At 41.7% G+C, this 7611-nt stretch overlaps 1 long non-coding RNA gene across 1 annotated transcript; it reads right to left on the bottom strand.

The window, feature by feature from the left end:
• Positions 1-388: 388 nt before the first annotated feature.
• On the bottom strand, positions 389-7273 carry LOC144583829 (uncharacterized). Its single transcript, XR_013537800.1, has 2 exons — positions 4010-7273; positions 389-3766 (listed from the first exon to the last, which is right to left on the bottom strand). It is a non-coding gene; the product is annotated as an uncharacterized LOC144583829 (long non-coding RNA).
• Between the last annotated feature and the right edge of the window lie 338 nt (positions 7274-7611).

Here is a 7611-nt window from a genome sequence, read left to right on the forward strand (position 1 = left end):
TGGGAGATCGATACAACAATGCAGAGCCTGTATGATACAGTGGACTGGAAGAAAAAGGAGTATGATTAGATGTTCCTGGACCAGCTACTTTCCCCTAGGCTGATGTATTACCCCACAGGTCTCTTGTGAGGACAAAGTAGGGAGAAGAGTCCTTGAGAGAAAGAAGGGCTATAAATGTAGTGCGCGCACATGCACACACCAAAAAGAAGGAAAGAAACATATGTAAAGCATGCTAAAAGAAAATAAATGCTTAAGCTAATGCCAATATTTTTATAACTTCTCAGTATTTATTTGTTGCTTTTTAATATTTCTAACCTTAGGCATGTATCTAGCCCTTGCTGTTCCATGTGGGCAAGCTTTATTATTTCACTGTTTTTGAGAAATAGCTCCCCTCCCCCACTTCCATGGCTGAACGATGAACCACATCTTCTCGTCCTGAAGGAGGGAAGCAAGACTGGCTGTGATGTGATCATTCTTTCCATATGGCTTTGTTTATACGTTTGAGCTTGCCTTTCAGACCACAGCGCTCAACTGGCAGCTGTTTGTAGGTTAATGAAAAAAGGCCTTGCTCAAATTCCAGCAGTACCACATGCCCAGTACTTATATGGCTCAATGCCGCAGTGGGGGAGGGGCGCAGTAGAGGTGGGTCACCGGAGGCATTCCCATGTTCTTATTTATGCATCCCAACCTCATATTTTTCAATCTGATATGTTTAGATTACGCTTCTCACAATCCCAGCATGAACTGTTTTGCTGTCGATACTGGGGTTTGTAGGCCCACATGTCAATCAGAAAGAATCAGAATTAGCAGATTTTTATTTACCTCCAGGTATTTACACACTACCAAATCACAAATGAAACATACACTTAAAATTGAAGTTGAAAACTGAAAGGAATTCAGATTGTATGATGATATTTTTAGTGGTCTATAAAAGTATCACCTACTCATTTGTTTGAATTTTGTAATGGCCTCATAGCTCTTTTTTTATTTCAATTTGATTTCCTGATACTCTGAAGGACTATTGTGGATGGTGATACAATTCTGATGCTGCAGTTTCCTTGAAGATCAAGATGTAACCTAAGCCAGCAACAGCTGTCAGAAACAGTGAGCTGATATATTGCTAAAGACCTGTGTGAACAGCTCATGTAGACCCATAGAATATTTCTGTGAGAAGAACTCAGTTTCTTCTTGATTGCACTCACACCAATGTATGTATGTTAGGGAATAAAATCTCTGGATGTTATCATAGCAAAGGGTGCTAGCAGCAGTGTTTAAAGCTATTAATTATCCAGTTTAAAACACATTAACATTATAAAGTAAGTGCCTAATATGAGTCAGAAATCCTAACATTTTTTCCAGTACACTGGAAAATGTGTGATTGGAGCTGAAGCTTGTTAGTGTTGGAGAGACATGATTCCAGCATAGTTTAATGTCTGAAAAATCAGACTATTTTTTTAAAAAATCACACACCTAAGTCTTAAAGGCCAGTCAGGAAAAGGGAAGATAATTTACCAATTTATTTATTTTATTTATTTAGATATTTTTATCCTGCCTTTTTCCTTAAAAATGACCCAAGGCGGCTTACATCATTGAAGGACAATTATTAAAAGCTGAAAACAATGGGTATGCAACAAAGGTTTACATCATTACATGAGATAAGAAGTGTCCCTGCTGTGCACTCAGATGCTTTTATCACTTTTTCATCCTTTATCAAAAGGCACAGTTTTCTAACAACATTTTCCTGCCAGATTATTTACAATGCTTTCTTGTTCAGTTGACTTCTTTTGCCTTCAGTTACTCATATTATGCAGAGATTCACTATGTCACTTGTATGACTGAAGAATTTTTGAAAACCATAGAATTGTAGAATGAGAAAAGCAAAAGTGAATGGAAAAAATGGTGAACCACCCAGAGTGGTTGTTCATTAATGGGGCAGCATAAATAAATAAATAAATAAATAAATAAATAAATAAATAAATAAATAAATAAATAAATAAATAAATAAATAAATAAATAAGCAAGCAAGCAAGCAAGCAAGCAAGCAAGCAAGCAAGCAAGCAAGCAAGCAAGCAAGCAAGCAGCATCTTGGGAAACAGCAGCACCAGGTTCCTATTCATGGAGAATATTCATAGGAAACATTTCTTACCTTACACAAACATGTGGGATCACACACAGCTGTGAGAATACATCACAGAAACAAAAAAAATCAACTGCAGAGATAGGTGGTTCCCAAAGCATTTCAGAAAAGGTGTTTATAAATGGAAGCATTTACGCTCATTATTAAATAAAGAAAAATCATGTGATAATGCACCAAAAACAAAATTATGCTTAGAAGCTGGCATTTTAGGGTGAGCAGACAAGAAATACATCTATGTAACACAGATTTCCATTTGTTTTGGTTTCTAGACAAAGTTCCAAATAGATTAGTTGTGGACCCTTTGTGCACGGCAGGAGAGGAAGCTGAACACGTTCCGTATGTGTTGTCTCCAATGCATTTTTGGTATCACCCGGCAGGACAAAGTTCCAAATAGAGTAGTCCTAGGATGAGCTGGAATTTTTAGCATGTATACATTACTGAAACAGTGATGTCTACGTTGGCTGGGCATGTCATGAGAATGGCTGATGGTCAGATTCCAAAAGATCTCCTGTATGGAGAATTAGTGCAGGGAAAGCGCCCCAGAGGGAGACCACAGCTGCGATACAAGGATATCTGCAATAAGGATCTGAAGGCCTTAGGAATGGATCTCAACAGATGGGAAACCTTGACATCTGAGCATTCAGCCTGGAGGCAGGCGGTGCAGTATTGCCTCTCCCAATTTGAAGAGACACTTGTTCAGCAGGCCGAGGCAAAGAGGCAGTCATGAAAGCAGCAAAATCAGGGAGCTGGACAGGGGACAGATTGTATTGGTCTTCAGCGTGGAAGGCATTGTCACTCCTGAATTGGCCTTCTCAGCCACACTAGATATTGTTCCAAGACCTCTATTCAGAGCATGTTACCATAGTCTCTTGAGACTGAAGGATGCCTACTAACGTCATAACTGAAATCAATAAAAGTATACATTGTGGAGAAGGGAATGGAGACCCTTACTCAGATCTCTCGCTCTATTTGTGCAAATGTATGTGTCTGTTACTGTGAGTTCCTTAGAGAGAGGATGGGGTTAACAGTTAATAAATACCACATCTTCATCATAATAATTAAAAAGGCATTTTATTCAAACATTCCCCACAAACAGGGTTTTTACATTTTAAACATGTAACTTTTGTATCAAAGGGAAGGAGATAAGAAACAGGTACGTAAGTACAGCTAGTCAACTGCAATTCAGAAGCCCCCCCGCCTCAAAGTACAGGAATTCTCATAAGAAATAAACCTGCCACACAAATAAAAATCAGTACATCTGCTTGAGATAACTGTCTTCTTGATATGTCAAAGGAAGCCTCAGCCAAATGTTTATTCTGACCCCGAACCTCCCTCCACCCCACCCCCATATCCTGATGTGGACAAAGTTTCCTGATGTAGAAAGTTGGAAAAGAAAACATGGTCACTTGCTATGAACTGTTAACAGGCTCTTGCTTTACTCTGCTCGTTTTAAGTATCTTGCTTAGTTTGGCGCAGGACTCTGTTTTTTCTGGAAACATCGTTTTGCTTTTGCTCATTCTTCCAAAACCGCAATGTGCACCGAAAAGACGTTCCTGCTCCACGCTGTCAGCTTTTAAAAGTCTCCTCGCTCTTCTGGGCCTTCGCTTCTCCAACCCTTCCCAGCTTTGCCTATGTGGAGGAAGAGGAAAATGTCTCTTGGTTTGTTGTTAAGGTTCTTGGGGGGGGGGGGGAGAGAGGAGAAGATTTGGTTTCATGTATTGAATGGAAACAATTACAGCAGAAACATTTGCTGTCACTTAAGAATCTACTCCCACAATGCTTAGCCTTTAGCAGGAAAGAAGGATCCCAACGAACAATTTGAACAGAGAAGAACAAAAAGAAAAGACAAGAAAAAGACAGTCTGATCACCACCTGGAGCCTGCTAAGTAGAGGGCTCCACATTTGAGGGGAAGTCTCTCATCCCCACCCATTACTGTAGAGCAGACATGTTAGAAATATATGTCTGTGGCCAAGCTGTGATCATTAACATCTGTTTCAGTTTTATGCTATACCTCACTCTGGCATTCATTCAAAAAGCACCATTTGCCTGCAATGTAGTGTAAGATCTCTTAAAGGGCCAGATGTCCTAAGATCTTCCATGTCTTTCTGAACACAGCTTCAGTGTAATCACATTAGGCGGCTGAGTAGCAATTCCATCCTTCACCACTGAAGCATAGGAACAGAGGCGGTGCATGGGTTTACACTCTTCCATAGGCATTGATATTTGCAAAGCTGCTAATAAACAGAATGTGTTACTCTTTTCAGCATCTCTGCAGAATGACCAGAATGAGCACAGGATGGTCAGAGGGCCCTTTATATGAAACTAATGGGAAGATAAAGCAGGCCCATATGCCAGGGGTTCTGGAAATTCATTGCAAATAACCTAAGGAGAAGCACTATTTACCCATCACTTGAACAGAAAAGGCAGGGCTTCTTAGAACCAGAAAATAGCCTGAAAGGCACATATGTAGATACATGTGGTGGTATAAAGAAATGTTGGGTGAGAGAGTTCAGGGAATACTTATCAAATCTGCAGAGTACACAAATTTGGGAGGACTAGCTAGTACGCTGGAAGACAAAATTCAAAAAGATGTTGATAGGCTTGATCAGTGGGCTGAAAACAAGAGAATGAGATTTAACAGGGGTAAGTGCAAAGTTCTACACTTAGAGGGGGGAAACCGAAAGCACTGTTGCAAGATGGGGGATACTTGACTCAGTAACACTACGAGTGAGAAGGATCTCCAAATTGTTGTAAATCAAAAACGGAATATGAGCCAACAGTGTGATGTGGGTGCAAAAAATGCAGTTTTAGGATGCATTAACAGAAGTATAGTCTCCAGATCTCATGAGATACTAGTTCCCCTCTATTCAGTACTGTTTAGGCTTCATCTTGAGTACTGTGTCCACTGCGTCCAGGGTGTGACAGGGCAGATCCACCAAGATCCAGGTCTATAGAGCCTGTGTCCTGAGCACACTCCTGTCCTGCAGTAAGTCCTGGATCTTTTGTGCACGGCAGGAGAGGAAGCTGAACACATTCCATATGCATTGTCTCTGATGCATTTTTGGTATCACTTGGCAGGACAAAGTTCCAAATAAAGTAATCCTAGAATGAGCTGGAATTTTTAGCATGCATAAATTGCTGAAACAGCAACGTCTCATTGGCTTGGGCATGTCGTGAGAATGGCTGATGATTGGATTTCAAAAGATCTCCTGTATGGAGAATTTGTGCAGGGAAGTCACCCCAGAGGGAGACCACAGCTGTGATACAAGGATTTATTTATTTTATTTTTTTATTTTATTTATATCCCGCCCATCTAGACAAAAGTCTACTCTGGGCGGTTGCTTGCCCAAGGATATCTGCAAGCAAGATCTAAAGGCCTTAGGAATGGATCTCAACAGATGGGAAACCTTGACATCTGAGCGTTCAGCCCGGAGGCAGGTGGTGCAGCATGGCCTCACCCAATTTGAAGAGACACTTGTTCAGCAGGCCGAGGCAAAGAGGCAGTCCTGAAAACAGCAAAATCAGGGAGCTAGACAGGGGACAGATTGTATTTGTCTTCAGTGTGGAAGGGATTGTCACTCCTGAATTGGCCTTCTCAGCCACACTAGACACTGTTCCAAGTCCTCCATACAGAGCACGTTACCGTAGTCTCTTGAGACTGAAGGATGCTTTATCCAATGCTCTAGGATGACCAAGAACAGAAGAAACACAGTGAAACAGAAATTACCTGGGAGTCCTCTGCAACTTTTGAAAAATGGGTATTTGAACATGTTAAACACCATAAAGTGGGTAATTGCCATGTATTTTGAATCACTGAGCCTGGAAACTTCATGAAATGGGGATTTATCTTTCCCACCCCCCACCCCTTGCATAAAAGCAAATCTGGAAGTGAAACAGATATGGGTGCTTTCTATATTGGTTGCCATTTATTCCCAGTAAAAATGTAGCAGTGGCTGCATACGTATCAGCAGCATTTTAAAAAGTGCCAGGGACTGGGTTTCGTATAAGCAAGAAGAAGTGGAAACCAACATAAAAGTTCCATAGCTGAGAGGGGAGGTGATGGTGGACCTCTGTGCTACTCTGGCATCATTTAGCTTGTGCATCACAAACTAATCCACTACTGGTCCTGGAGCTTCTTTGTCACTTCATGTGCACGCTGCAGATATTTCATCTTTGGACTCAAGAGGAAACCTCTCACTCCCTCTTTAGCGATAGGCTTTTGAGTTCATAAATACAAATACCAGCTCCTGACCACTGCTCTATACTTGATGGTTAGGAAGGGAAACGTCATGATACAAGAATTCCCCCACCCTGCTTTCTTTTCTTGCAGCAGGAGCAACAGTGCCACATAGCTGACTAACTGGGAGGAAGCCAAGTCAAAGCCCGCCCTGAGTAGACGTGGCTCTCAGCTCAGCGATCCCAGAATGGAATCCCAAGCTCACCAGCAAAAGAGAAACCACAGCGGACCTTGCCACACACTCTTTCACTCTGGCACACTGGCTTTTAGCAGCCTTTGCTGTGCTTCCTTAGTCCCTCCTCTAAAAGGTCTCCATGGCAGAGTGCCACATTCCTATTCAGGTCAATGGCAAAATAAAACTTTGTTCAGCACACCAGGATTGCTCTGGTAGCTCAGAAGGAGGGGAGCTGCAGGAATGTCTTTTCTGCATCTTTAATTCTTCGGCTAAGGGAGATGGCAGTGACAGGCCTTGAGTACTACCTTCCGTACCATTGCCTCTTTTTCTTCTGAGGAAGTTCTTTCTTAATTCCAAAGTGCTGGCATCTTAATGTGAAGGCAGACAGTCTGCTAAATGCAGTTAGAATACAGTGGTGCCTTGCTTGACGACGTTAATTCATTCCAGCGAAATCACTGTAGAGCGAAAACGTCGTCAAATGAAATAAAAAAACCCATTGAAACGCATTGAAAACCGTTCAGTGCATTCCAATGGGCTGAATACCTGCTCGTCCAGCGAAGAACCTCCACACAGCGGCCATTTTTGATGCCTGTAAAGTGAGGAATACATCGTAGAATACAGCGAGGGGCCATTTTCTTCAGCCAGTGGCCATTTTGAAACCCGACGAACAGCTGTTTGCTGATCATCATAAAGCAGGGAACCGATCATCGCTAAGCAAAACTCCCCCATTTAAACCGTCATTTTGCAATCGCAAAAGCGATTGCAAAAAACTAATCGTGAAGCGGATTCATCGTTAAACCGGGTAATCGTCCAGCGGGGCACGACCGTACCGTCTTTTAACTAGCAATGGAAAAAGGCATCAGGCGCAGGACTCAAGTTATAACAGTTTTCAAACTGAGATAATCCATATTCCGAAAGGACTTAACCCTCAATTCCAAATTCCTGCTGGGAAAGTTGACAGCCTTCATTGAAATAAATTCAGGGACAAACCTTGCAAATTTAGGATGTAATCTTGTAAACAATGTTCATCATCCAGACTAATTTTCCAGAGACTTTGATCT

Source organism: Pogona vitticeps, chromosome 6 (assembly GCF_051106095.1).
Source record: "Pogona vitticeps strain Pit_001003342236 chromosome 6, PviZW2.1, whole genome shotgun sequence".
Classification (NCBI taxonomy): domain Eukaryota; kingdom Metazoa; phylum Chordata; class Lepidosauria; order Squamata; family Agamidae; genus Pogona; species Pogona vitticeps.